This window comes from Stegostoma tigrinum, chromosome 3 (assembly GCF_030684315.1).
Source record: "Stegostoma tigrinum isolate sSteTig4 chromosome 3, sSteTig4.hap1, whole genome shotgun sequence".
In the NCBI taxonomy this organism is placed as follows: domain Eukaryota; kingdom Metazoa; phylum Chordata; class Chondrichthyes; order Orectolobiformes; family Stegostomatidae; genus Stegostoma; species Stegostoma tigrinum.
This window is the reverse complement of record NC_081356.1, coordinates 17,593,976-17,608,190: the sequence shown is the minus strand read 5'-3', so window position 1 is coordinate 17,608,190 and position 14,215 is coordinate 17,593,976. Positions and strand designations below refer to the sequence as shown.

The 14,215-nt window shown below is 41.2% G+C and overlaps 1 protein-coding gene across 3 annotated transcripts in view; it reads left to right on the top strand.

The window, feature by feature from the left end:
* Positions 1 to 432: 432 nt before the first annotated feature.
* Positions 433 to 14,215, top strand: part of rcl1 (RNA terminal phosphate cyclase-like 1) — a 65,645-nt gene continuing 51,862 nt past the window's right edge. For all 3 annotated transcript variants that reach the window (XM_048527254.2, XM_048527253.2, XM_048527252.2), the window contains exon 1: positions 433 to 684. The gene's annotated coding sequence lies outside the window, so the exon portion shown is untranslated. The remainder of the gene's footprint in view (positions 685 to 14,215) is intronic.

Here is a 14,215-nt window from a genome sequence, read left to right as displayed (position 1 = left end):
TCTGTGAGTCCAAGTCCATTTTGTTTATGGTTCATTTCGTCCAGAGAGAGTTTGAACTTCTGGTGATTAGAATGAGAGGAATAGAGTTGCATTTACGTAGCGCCTTTTTTAAACTTTTGCAGTCGAGTACATCTGAAGTGTAGCAGCAGCAATAAAACCGGTCATGTTCCTCTCTTTTTTTGGTACTGGCACCACCAGTGATGGTGATGGCCCCGAAGAAGGGTCCACACCCAAAACGTCAGCTTTCCTGCTCCTCTGATGCTGCTTGGCCTGCTGGGTTCCTCCAGCTCCACACCTTGTTTTGTCGTCGTCCGCTTCTGTTGTTTTTATTTAAAGACATTTTTATTTAGAGCCCTTTGCAGTGGGTGAATCAGTGGCTTCAGCAAACAGTGAGCCGTGTGTGGAATGAAAGCAGTCTCCCGGCACTGTTCGTCTCGAGCCCTCTTGGCAACGGGAGGCGACGTCAGCGGGCCGCGCGCACGCGGAGTGGCGGCAACCTGCTAACGGTCAGAGGCTGCGGCTCCTGCCCCGCGGCAAGGATACGGCTCCCCCGGGAAGGCGGATGGCGTGGTCCGGCAGCAGAGCCGGTTTGGCTCCTCCAGCGATTCAGGGCGACAGCGGCAGCGAGAACGTGGCTTGTCTCAAGTGATCGATGCGAGGTCTCGCAGGCTGACGGAGACTTGGGTAGGCCCCCGGGTGCCCTGCATCGGAATTTCCACAGCACCGTTACAGAGATAAGACTTAGACTTGAAGATTCTGACCTTCTGGCTTTCTTGTATTTTTGCCATTTTAAAAAAAATTCTGGTTTTGTAACGAAGGTGGTGCTAGAGAATGGAGACTTTGTGTACACTTTTCACTGCTTATGTATTCCTATACTCGAGTACTCGTGACTATAAAATCCCGTTCTACACATACGTTAAATCATTGAAACATTTTTCTTTTCCCTCAATAAACCTGTGACCACAGTCTCAAAAATTGTGTTTCCATAACTTCTACCTTGAGGTACTTCAAATTTATACAATCATTCATTACAGATCATTCATCACAAAAGTCAGTGTTCCCGTCTTGAAAATTGTGAACATCTTGTAGAAAATATCGGCCCAAAACATACAGAAATCACATTTAAGTGCAGTGATTTGTCTACCCGTCAGTCATCAACGCCAGCCCAATAGAGCTCAGTACAACGTACACAATCTTGCAATATGTCCCTATTGTGATCAATTTAAGACTGGATAAGATTGTTGTAATAATTGACCAGGCAATTTAGCTGACTGCACAGGACAATTTTTGGAGGTATACTCTTTTCATGCAGACTTATTTTTCACATGGGGGCATTCACACTGAATGAAATTCATAGCTTGCATTGGGAAAAGATTGGCTGAGGTCAGGTTTCAGGACATGGTGTGACTCTGTGTGAGGGTGGTTCATGTGTGGAATGAACTTCTTGAGGAAATAGTGGATGTAGGCACTGTTACAACATTGAAAAGATACTTAGGTAAGTACATGACTAGGAAAGGTTTGGAGGGATATGGGCCAGGAGCAGGCAGGTGGAACTAGTTTAGTTTGGGATTATGTTCGGCATGGACTGGTTAGACCAAAGATTCTGTTTCCATGCTGTAGGACTCTATGATAATGTTTCAGCACTAGATAGTTGCTACATCTTTTTTAGACCATAATTCTTCTGATTAACTCAACCATGCTGGCTATCTTTTGGCATATTGGCTAGAGATGTACAGCTTGAAAGATAATCATCTTGATATCAATGCAGAAGTAAGCAGGATGACTTGATTCCCAGAGACGACAAAAGGTATGGCTGCTCTGAGGTGGCATGTGATCAGGTTTTTGAACAGGTGTTTGTTGCGACTTATAACTAAGAAAGTTTTGATATACTTTGTGTAGCTCTCTAATTGACAATAAAGATGGACCGTGTTAAGCGTGAGAGAACTGCTTGAAGCAGAAAATGTCAAGCAATTGCTGATTACATCAATGAAATCTCAGATCACTTTGGATGAAACAAGAATGAACATGATTGAAAGGGTGTGAATAATGTCAAAGAACATAAGAACCAGGAACAGGAGTAGGCTATCTGGCCCTTCGAACCTCCGCCATTCAATAAGATCATGGCTGATCTTTTCATGGCCTCAGTTCTACTTTGCCACCCCCTCACCATAACCCTTAATTTTTTGAACAGTAAAAGAATCATCTATCTTAGCTTCAGAAACATTCAGTAAGGAGGTCTCAACTACTTCACTGGGCAGGGAATTCCACTAATTCACAACCCTTTGGGTGAGGAAGTTCCTCCTCAATTTTGTCCTAAATCTGCTGCCCCTAATTTTGAGGCAATGCCCTCTTGTGCTGCTTTCACCTGTCAATGGAAACAACCTCCCTGCTTCTATCTTATTTATTCTTTTCATAAATTTATATGTTTCGATAAGTTCGCCCTCATTCTTCTAAATTCCAATGAATATAATCCCGGTTTATTCGGCCTCTCCTCATAAGTCAAACCACTCTTTCATCCACCTATTTTGAACAGTGATGTCACACTTGCTGTTTCCCAATCTGCTGGAACTGCCCCCAGGTTCAGCAAATTTTGGAAAATTACCATGAGTGCATTTGCTATTGCTTCCGCCATCTCTTTTTGTACCCTGGGATGCGTTCCATCAGGGCCATTCGCTCTATCAGCATGCCCAACACTACCTCTTTTGTGATAATGAGTGTGTCTAGATTCTCACTTATCTTAGTGTCTTTGCCATCAATTACTGGCATGTTGTTCGTGTCCTCCACTGTGAAGACCGACACACAACACCTCTTCAATGCCTCAATTGTTTCTTCATTTCCTGTTATTAAATCAAATACCCACCTTTCAAAATATGGTTACTTGTCTTGATCCTTCTTTGGAGCCAAATTAGTTTTATCCAATCACATAGGTCAAGTTGTACTCGCATCTTTCAACAAGGACATTACAGGGGTGAAGGTTTAGGATAAAGAACCATGCATGATGTCTTTCTGGAAGGTACAAAAGGACCAAGATGCTGGTTTTCATCACTCTGTCAAGAAAATGAAACTGAAGGCTTTCAAGGATGCAGAGTGTATGGTGGCCAAAGTAAAGAATAGGGAAATTGCTCTGCAAGTGGCTTGTAACTTATTTGCCAGAAGATTGTCTATTGGAGCATTGACAAAAGTAAGATATTGATGAGATATTAGTTCAGTCATTTAAATATTACCCTTACACCTAGCTAATCTTGACTGATCCTTCACTAAGACAAGCAAGGCAAGGCAAAACTCTTACACTTCTTTGTGGAGACATTCAACCAGTCCCTTCCATTGAAGTGATGAGTACTGGGCTAATGGGAAGATACTTGGTAGTGTGGATGAGCAGAGAGATCACACGTGCCCATGTGCATAGATCCCTGAAAGATGTCACCCAGTTTGATAGGATTGTTAAGAAGGTGTAAGGTGTGTTAGGTTTTATTGGTAGAGAGATTCCATGAAGTCATGTTGCAGCTGTACAAAACTCTGGTGCGGCCACATTATACGAAGGATTTGGAAGCATTGGAAAGGGTGCAGAGGAGATTTACCAAGTGGTACAATGTTGCTATGGGATACTTTGACATTGATTCAAGCCATGAAATCAGAATCAACATTTGGGCATTTTTACTGACCAAGGTTGGAGAGGAGTTCTCAGACAAAATAAAGATGGATAAATTTTGGACAGATCCATGACCAATAGCAGCAAAGTGGTGAAAGGGGACGAAGGTTGGCTTGCAAGTTGGTGGAGTTGCGCATAGTGCGGAAGAATGTTGCACGTTACAGAGGGATGTGGATAAGCTGTAGAGCTGCGCTGAGAGGTGGCAAATGGAGTTTAATGCAGAAATGTGTGAGGTGACTCACTTTGGAAGGAATAACAGGAATACAGGGTACTGGGCTAATGGTAAGACACTTGGTAATGTGGATGAGCAGAGAGATCACGGGTGTCCATGTGCATAGATCCCTGAAAGTTGCTACCCAGGTTGATAGGGTTGTTAAGAAGGCGTATGGTGTGTTAAGTTTTATTGGTAGAGAGATTGAGTTTCGAAGCCATGAAGTCATATTGCAGCTGTACAAAACTCTGGTGCGGCCGCATAATAGGAAGGATGTGGAAGCATTGGAAAGGGTGCAGAGGAGATTTTCCATGATGTTGCCTGGTATGGAGGGAAGGTCTTATGAGGAAAGGCTGAGGGACTTGAGGCTGTTTTTGTTAGAGAGAAGAAGGTTAAGAGGCGACTTAATAGAGATGTACAAGATGTTCAGAGGATTAGGTAGGGTGGGCAGTGAGAGCCTTTTTCCTCGGATGGTGATGGCTAGCATGAGGGGACATAGCTTTAAATCGAGGGGTGATAGATATAGGACAGATGTCAGAGGTAGGTTCTTTATTCAGAGAGTAGAAAGGGCATGGAATGCCCTGCCTGCAACTGTATTAGACTGGCGAACGTTAAGGGCATTTAAATGGTGATTGAATAAACATATGGATGATAATAGAATAGTGTAGGTTAGATGGGCTTCAGATTGGTTTCATAGGTCGGTGCAACATTGAAGGCCGAAGGGCCTGTACTGTACTGTAATGTTGTATGTTCTGTGTTCATTTAAATTTTCTCACCTGACTAGAAAATCCCGGAGTAGTGGAGTGCATAGAATGGAGGTTTTCTTTATAGTCTTCCAGGAAGCCTTTCAAACCATCCATTGTCTGCACCAGTCATCAAACGTTCATCTATTCTCATCCCATTTTCCAGCAGTTGTCCTGTAGCCTTGTATGCTATAGCATTTCAAGTGCTCATCTAAACAGTTCTTAAATATCCTGAGTGTTCTTGTCTCTACCACCCTTTTAGACAATGCATTCCAGATACCCTGAGCCCTCAGTGAAAATATTCTTCCTCAAATCCCCTCTAGATATCCTGCTCCTTACCTTGAAATAGGCCCCCTATATATTGACCTCTAAACTAAGGGGATATATTTCTCCCTATGTCCAACAGAACATTGTACATCTCAATCACATTCCCCCTCAGCCTCTCCGCCCTAAGGAAAATAAATCCAGCCTATTTTGTCCTTCTTCATAGCTGAATCACTCCAGGCCTGGCAATATTCTGGTGAATCTCTTCTACGCCCTCTCTCATGGAACACAGAACTGCGCACAGCCTGCAGCTGTGGCTTAACTAATGTTATAAACAGCACCAACATAACTTCCTTGCTCTTGAGATCAAAGCCCTGACCAAAAAAAAAGGCAAATATTCCATCTGCATCCTTAACCATCTTATCTACTGACCCGCTACCTTCGAGGACCTCTGGACATGCTCACAGAGTCCCTGTGATTCTCTGTACTTCCTAGGGTCCTTGTAGTCCTCCCAAAATTCATCACTTTACACTTTTAGGGATTGAAGTTCTACCTGCCACTGTTAAGCCTATCTGACCAGACCATCTAAATTATTCTGTAGTTTAAGGCCTTCGTCCAAACTATTTGCCAAACCATCCATTTTCATGCAATGTTAACTTATTGATTATACCTCCTACACTCATGCCTAGGTCATTAATAATACATCTATCTTGCAGTGACACCAAATAAAATCTAGTCCAGTTCTGTTGTGAATGCTACTGTAACTCTGCCTTTTAGTTCATTGATATCATAAGCTGTCCTGACACAGACAGCAGTTTGCTCCAACAAGGACATTATTACTAAGCTCTACTTTCACCCAGCAGAATGAAAGAACATTTTGCTTTTATTCATTCACTGGCCAGGCCAGCATTCATTGCCTATCTGAAAGGGCATCCCAGAGGACATTAAGGGTCAACCAAATTGTGGGTTTGTGAAGTCATATGAAGGCCAGATCAAGTACGGATGGCAGTTTCCTTCCCTAAAGGATATAGTGAAGGGTTTTTGCTGACTATTGACAATGGTTTTACAGTCTTCCAGACCCTTATTCCAGATTTTTGTTGAATTCAAATTCTGCCATCTGCTGTGGTGCAACTCAAACCCGCGTCCACAGAACATTGCCTTGGTATCCAGAATACTAGTCTAGCAATAATATCATTATGCCATTGCGTCCCAGTGTATGGTTGATGGTTGTCACATCTTTAACTAATAGAGATGTCTTTGGTCAACGTGACTATCACTGGATTTCACTGTTTGTCAGGATGCAATTCCTTCAACAAGGTGCCGCACAAGAGGCTGCTGCATAAGATAAGGATGCATGGCGTTAGGGGTAAACTATTCGTATGGATAGAGGATTGGTTGACGAACAGGAAGCAGAGTGGGGATAAATGAGTACTATTCTGGCTGGCAATCAGTAACTAGTGGTGTGCCTTAGGGATCGGTGTTGGGACCACAATTTATATAGATGTTTTGGAGTTGGGGACCACATGTAGGGTGTCAAAGTTTGCAGATGACAATAAAATGAGTGGCAGAGCAAAGTGTGCAACGGACTGTGAAACTTTGCAGAGGAACATTGATACATTGAGTGAGTAGGCAAAGGTCTGGCAGATGGAATACAATGTAAATAAATTTGAAGTCATACATTTTGATAGGAGTAATAGTAAAAGGGATTATTACTTGAATGGTAAAAAGTTGCAGCATGCTGCTATGCAGAGGAACCTGGGTGTCCTTGTCTGTGAATCACAGAAGATTGTTCTGCAGGTACAAGTAATTAGGAAGGCAAATGGAATTTTGTCCTTCATTGCTAAAGAGATTGAGTTGAAAAGCAGAGAGGTTGCGTTGCAGCTGTACAAGGTGCTGGTGAGGCCACACCTGGAGTACTGTGTGCAGTTTTGGTCTCCTTACTTGAGGAAGGATGTACTGATGCTGGAGGGGGTGCAAAGGAGGTTCACTCAATTGATTCCGGAGTTGAGGGGATTGGCTTATGAGGAAATACTGAGTAGATTGGGATTATATTCATTGGAATTCAGAAGATTGAGGGGGAATCTTAAAGAAACATATAAAATTGTGAAGGGAATAGATAAGATAGAAGTAGAGAGGATGTTCCCACTGGCAGGTGAAGCTAGGATGAGAAGGCATAGCCTCAAGGTTAGAGGGAGCAGATTTAGGACTGAAGTGAGAAGGAACTTCTTCACCCAGAGGGTTGTTAGTCTGTGGAATTCTTTGCGCAGTGAAGTAGTTGACGGTACTTCAGTAAACGTTTTTAAAGCTAAGGTAGATTTTTTTGAGCAACAAAGGAATTAAGGGATACGGTGAGAACAAGGGTAATTGAATCTGAGCCCGACAAGATCAGCCATGATCTTATTGAAAGGCAGAGCAGGCTCGAAGGGCCGAACGGCCTACTCCTGCTCCTACTTCTTATGTTCAGTGAGTGTTCTGTATGTACTGGAGGTGGTGAAATCAGGAAAAAGCCCTATTTACAAGCAAAGACTACTGTGCAACATCTGAGAAGTTAACAACTTTATTTTTTGCAATCTTCGTATGAAAACTAGAAAACTAATAGAAGTATTGGAGTATACTTGACAATTCCAATGGTAGTTTGGATGTAGTGACATCAAGCAGGCCAAATGTTAAATGGCCAAAACTGGAAGTTATGCAGAGAACTGCATGTCACAAGCAAAGATGCATTTAACAAGCATTTACAGTATCACACATCTTTCAGACACACCAGGAAATCACATCTCCAAAAAATGCTTAAGTGGAAATTAGAAAATCGCTGTACCTGTCATACATTAGATGACGCTTCCTCCAGTACTAGGAAGTGTAATGGTGCCTGCACATTGTTCATGCAAAAACAAGAAGATATTAATATGGTGCTAAACAAGTACTTTGTATCTGCCTTCAGTCAGGAGAAGGACGACATAGGTACAGAATTTGTGAAGGTAGACTGCAGTGCCCTTGCGCAGGTTAACTTGAAGACTGCGGAGGTAGTGGCAGGCTTAAAAGTGAACGTATACCCAGGTCCAGATGACTTGTCTTCCATGCTGAATTGGGCAATGAGGAATGAATTCACAGGGGCTCTTACCAAACTTCTTAATTCCTCTCTTGGCCACAGGAGAGGTGCTAGAGGACTGGAGGACAGCTAATATCGTTCCACTTTTCAAGAAGGGTGGCAGAAATAAAGCAGGGGATTACAGAACAGTGAATCTCACATCAATGGTAGGGAAACTTTTGGATAAAATTTTGAAGGAGATAATTGTTCTCCATTTAAAGAGATGAAGTTTAATCAGATCAATCATCATGGTTTTGTTAAAAGGAGGCCATGCCTAAATTACCTGGTTGGATTTTTCATGGAGGTGACCAAGTGTGTAGACAAGGATAGTGTAGTTGTAGTAATCTATATAGATTTCAGCAAAACCTTTGAAAAAGTCCCATGGGGCAGACTGATAAAGAAGGTAAAAATACTTAGGATTAAGGGTAGGTTAGCAGGCTGGATCCAAAATTTGCTCAGTGGCTGAAGACAGAGAGTGGTGTAGAAAGCAGTTTGTGTCACTGGAACACAGTATGCAGTAGCAATCTAGGGTTCAGTGCTGGTCCGTCATTGTTCATGATATATTTAAATCATGTAAATGAGCAAGTGAGGGATAATGAGTAAGTTTATGAATGATATGAAGTTGGCCAGGTGGTTGACAGTGAGGAAGAAGATCTTATATTAGAAGAGGATATGAATGGATTGGTAAGTGTGATGATACTTTGGCTTTAAGAAGTGTATTTTGTCCTGGTTTTTAAATGAAGAGATGTTGAGACAGAGGTGATGAACAGCCTGTTTCAAGCCAATGAAGTAAACAGTTTTGGGGGCCTTGGTTTTTTTTATGTTCGAACAATAGAAGTAGCATGAAAAGATGGGGTGAAGCTCCCACAGAACTAGCATTTTAGTTTAACTTTCAACAGTTGCTGGGGTCTTGATGCTGGATACGGAAGCTGTTATTCCTATCTCTGTTACAGCTAAAAGATTGGGTTCTCTACCTACTGCTAGAATTGCATGTAAGACTGTCTATTTTGTTGAATTTGTCTTTGCTAAGTGTGTGTTTACAGGATGTTACTATATTGGAACAGTTGCTGTTTAGTTGTTAAATAATCTGCAATTCTATTAAGTTCTCCAAAAGAGTTAAGGTATTCCAATTCCTCTTTTCTTTGTATTTTAACTATAGTGTATGATAAACTGTGTTTTGTTTCAAGCTTGGTTGTTCGATCAATCAAATTGCATCCGGGACATAATGCTTTACACTTGCCTTTAAAAATAAGGAAAAAGTTGGGATCTAGGATATCTTCTGAATGTATTTTGAGGCGATTTGATATGATCCATAACAGTAAAATATGCAGATCAGTGGCAGATGGAATCTAACCCTGAAACTTTGGAGGAAGTAACAAGAAAAGGGAGTAGTCAATGAATGGTGGGACACTAGAATTCTCAGAGGAACAAAGAGTGATCTTGGGGTTCTTGTCCACAAATCCCTGAAGATGGCAGGGCAGGTAATAAGATGGTTAAGGAGGCATGCAGGGCACTTGCCTTTATCAGTTGAGACATCGATTATAAGAGCAGGGAGTTTATGTAGGATCTGTGCAGACTTTGGTTAGGCCACAGTTGATGTACTGTGTATAGTTTTGGTCACCACATTATAGGATTGCACTAAAGGCCAGAGAGGATTCACTAGGATGTTGCCTGGGATGGACCATTTTAGGTGTGAAGAGAGGCTAGGCAAGCTTGGATTGTTTCCTTTAGAATAGAGAAGGTTGAGGGGTGATTTGATCAAGGCATCCCAGATTATGAGAGGTATGGAGAGGGTGGGTGGAAAGCAGTTGTTCCTCTTCATTGAAGGGTCAATAACAAGGTGGCACATTTTTAAGGTGAAAGGCAAGAGGTTTAGAGGGGATTTGAAGAAAAATGTTTTCATCAGAAGGTGGTGGGAGTCCAGAATGTACTGATTGGGATGGTGATAGAATTGGCTAACATTCAAATCCTTAAAAAAATACTTGGATAAGCATTTGAAATGTTTCAACATTCATGGCTGAGGGCCAAGTGCTAGAAAGTAAAACTAGTATAGATTTAGCATAGTTTTGGCAGTGCAGATTCAATGGGCCAAACGGCCCCTTCTGTACTGTATGATTCTATGAAAAACTATGTTGTTGTCTTCTCACTAAACCAACTGACACTTACATCTGCTCATGCTCATGGGCTGCTTGAAAGAAAGCTGCATCTTTTTCTGAGACATCTGGGATTCAGGAAGTAGATACCCTTGATTTGGATGACATTGATCGGTATATTAGGCAAAATAACTAACAATGATCAGAAAAATAGCTTTTTTATTAATGGGATAATCAAAGTGGCAGTGACAGCCATAGGGGAGAAGTAAGAGAGAGCATTCAATACAATTCCCTAAAACAATATGTTGTGAATTGAAGCAGAGATCAGGTTATTTTATATCAGGAAATGTGTAATAAGGTAGGTTTATTAAATGATCTTAGAGTAAAAGATACCCTCAATGAATGTAACATGGTAGAATTTAGCATTCTTTTTGAGAATGTGAACCTGTGTCAGAAACAACTCTGCTAAACTTAAACAAAGGTAAATAGGGATTATGACAGAGTTGGCTGGAGTGGACTGGGAAAGGCGTTTGGCAGAAAAAGTTGACTTTAAAAAATTCATTTACAGGATGTCGATGCCACTGGTTGGACCAGCGTTTTTTGCTCATCCCTAGTGTCCATTGAGAAGGTGGTGCTTTCTTGAATGATGATTAACAATGGCAGTCAGTTAAGCAAATAATTCATGACCTGCAACAAAGATATATATCCCAGTGAGGAGAAGTGATTCTAGGCAGGGAATAAATCAGTCATGGTTTACCAAGGTTGTTAAGGATAGTATCAAAATGAAAAAAAAAATGTATAAAATGCAGCAATGAACAATGGCAAGCAAGAAGATTGGGAAAGTTTTAAAAACCAACAAACGATGATCTTAAAATAAATAGAGGGAGAAAATAAACTGAGGTTATATTAGCTAGTAAGATATAAAGATAGTACAAGCTTCTTTAAATATTAAAAAAAAGGTAGTGAGAAGCCAAAGTGAACATAAGTCATTTACAGAATGAGGCTGGGAAAGTAAATAGTGAGCCAGAAATGGAAGAGGAATTGAATAGATATTTTTCATGTCCAGATGTGGTAGAACTGCAGAGCTTCGATCTGATCCATTGGTTATGCTTTTGATTTTTTGCAGGTTGCTTACAGTGTTCAGCATGCAAGTAGTCCTCTGTTGAAACTTCATCAGGTTGACACCTTAGTTTTAGGTATACCTGATGCTGCTCTTGGCATACTGTCCTGTACTCTTCATTGACCCATTGTTGTTTCCCTGGCTTGGCAATAATGGTGCAGTGAGGGAATGTGCTGGGCCATAAGATCACAAGTTCTGTTTGAGTATGATTGTTCTGTTGCTGATGGTCCATATTACTTCATGGATGCCTGGTGTTGAGTTACTAGTTAGACATTACATGTAATGTAAAGGCAGGGTTTAATCCCCACAAGGACAGTGTGACGGTCACTCTCACGGATACTTGATAGATAGATGCATCTGCTGCAGACAGAATGTTGAGGTCAAACAAACTTTTCCCACTGGATGGTACAGTTTCTCGTGGTTAGTACAGCTGCCTCACAGTGCCAGAAACCTTGGCTCAATTCCACTGCCAGGTGACTGTTTGCGTGAAGTATGCATTTTCTCTCCATGTCTATGTGAGTTTCCTCCAGTTGCTCTGCTTTCCTCCCGTAGTCCAAAGACCATTTCTGAAGAAGGGTCTAAGCCCGAAACATCAGCTTTCCTGATCCTATGATGCTGCTTGGCCTGCTGTGTTCATCCAGCTCTACACCTTGTTATCTCAGGTTAAGTGAATTAGCCATGCCAAATCATCCGTAGTGTCCAGGGTTGTGGAGTTTAGGTAGATTAGCCATGGTAGATGCAGGGTTACAGGGATAACGTAGGGGTGTGAGTCTGTGTGGGTTGCTTCTCGAAGGGTTGGTATGGGCTTGTTGGGCTAAATGGCCTGCTTCCACGCTGAAGGGATTCTATGATTCACTGTTAGTTCTGTCATCACGTGCTGCAGACCCACTCTAGCAGCTGTGTCTTTTAGCATTCAGCCAGCTACATCATTAGTGGTGTTGCTGAGCTACTCTTGAAAATGGATGTTGAAAATCTCCAACTGTAGCACATTCTATACCTTTGCCATGCTCAGTCCTTCATGCAAGTGGCATTCAACCTGAAGGAGAACTGTTTAATCCCCAGGGAAGAGAGATGGCAGTACTTGGTAATCAGCAGGAGGTTTCTTTGCCCATGTTTGACCTGATGCCATTAGACTTCATGGAATCTAAAGTCAATGTTGAGAGTCAACTCCATTCACACTGTATACATACATACTGCCACCTTTGCTGAGTTTGTCATGTTGGTGGGACAGGCCTCTGGAACTCCCACCTTAAACTTCTCAGCCTACATTCTTCCGATTCTCCATTTAAGACATACCTTAAAACCTAGTTCATCAGCTAAGTTTTTGATCATCTGCTCTAATATCACCTGATGTGGCATGGAGTCAAGTTTTGCTTTATAAAACTTCAGCAAAGTGCATTGGGATCTTTTTTTAATTCCAGCAAAGGCAGTGCTTACATACAAATTGTTATTTTTAAGCGTTCCATAAATCAATGTCATCTCAATATCCCTCCAATTTCACTTTCTGTCAACTAAGTTGGCTGTGGCAACTTCAGAGTAGAAAATATGCTCACATTTTGTAAATCACAGATGTGTATTTCTAAGATCAGAACTTGATTAAAGTTTTGTGAAAACCACAGCTTGTTCGTTGTAAAAGTCTGCCAGATTATGCAAGATTCTGTCAGGAAAGGCTGCCAATGGCAAAAATGAATGAGGGAATACTTTCCTGCTTTCCTCATCAGTTACACTCATTGCTATTTTTAGGATTAAAATGTGCTAGCCAGCAGATTGTTGTGTCAAATACAGCCTTTTCTTTCACATCTCAGTTTTCAGCAGGAGGTTTGCAAATCACTGAGGGGGCTTGGTGTTGTATCTTTTGCACAGGCATAGCACTTATTTTGTCAAAGCAATGCACTACTGTTGGCATGAAAAGTACAAAGGTTAGCTGATTAATTACAATGTGACTGGCAATAAAGTTGTCAGTGGAGCTGGTTTGTCAATCCTGTAATACAGTCAAGCTGACTAATTCTGTAACCAATAGGAACAGTCTTCCTGAAGAAGGAATGAACTTGTATTTATAAAGCACCCTTTCACAAATCTAAGTTGTCCCTAGGTACATTATAACTAATGAAGTATATTTGAAGTGTAGTCAGACTTACCATAGAATTAACACAGCAAGTTTCCCACAAACAATAATGATGTAATGTCTAGATAACCTGTTTTGGTTGAGGGATAAATGCTGGTGAAAACTCCCATCCCCTTCTAAAGAGTTAATGGGATTTGACAAATAAATCACTGTGAATTCAGTTTCAAGATTACAAGGACTTTGTGCTCTAGATATAAGGTAATGTCTTGAACGTTTCTTCCTGGCATTGCAGGATATTTAACAACAATTCACCCACATCTCAGTCACGACTGGGACATAGACATAAAGACAATTCTAATTACCATTATTTTGTAATGCACACTTTAACCATAGAAAGAAAATAGGGATTAGACAGCTTTTCAACACTGTAGTCATTACAAAAGTTCAATTTCCCTACATAAGATTATGTACAAAGCATTTATGATTGAATGTACAAAGATCCAGGAATTCTGTGTTGTGAAATTATATTTTTGTGGTTGTAAGTGTTTGCCTCAGCCAGATTTTCTTTGCTTTTAGATAACAATGGGGTATTAGGGATGATAGCCACGATGCAGTGATATTAAAGAAAAAAATACTGCAGATGCTGCAAATACGAAACAAACACAGAACACTGAGTATCTTGGGGCAGAGAAACAGAGTTAATGCTTCAAGTGTGGTATGGTTCTTCTTCAGAACAAAAGAGTCATACCAGACTTGAACCATTGACACATCCAGACAAATTCTGTATCATATCACATTTTTGCAACACAGAAACAGACCCTTTTGTCCAACTCATCCATGCTGATCAGATACCCTAAATTAATCTAGCCCCATTTGCCAACATTTCACCCATATCCCTCTAAATCCTGCTTATTCATATACCAATCTGGACACCTTTTAAATATTGTAATTGGACTAACCTCCACCATTTCCTCTGGCAAGT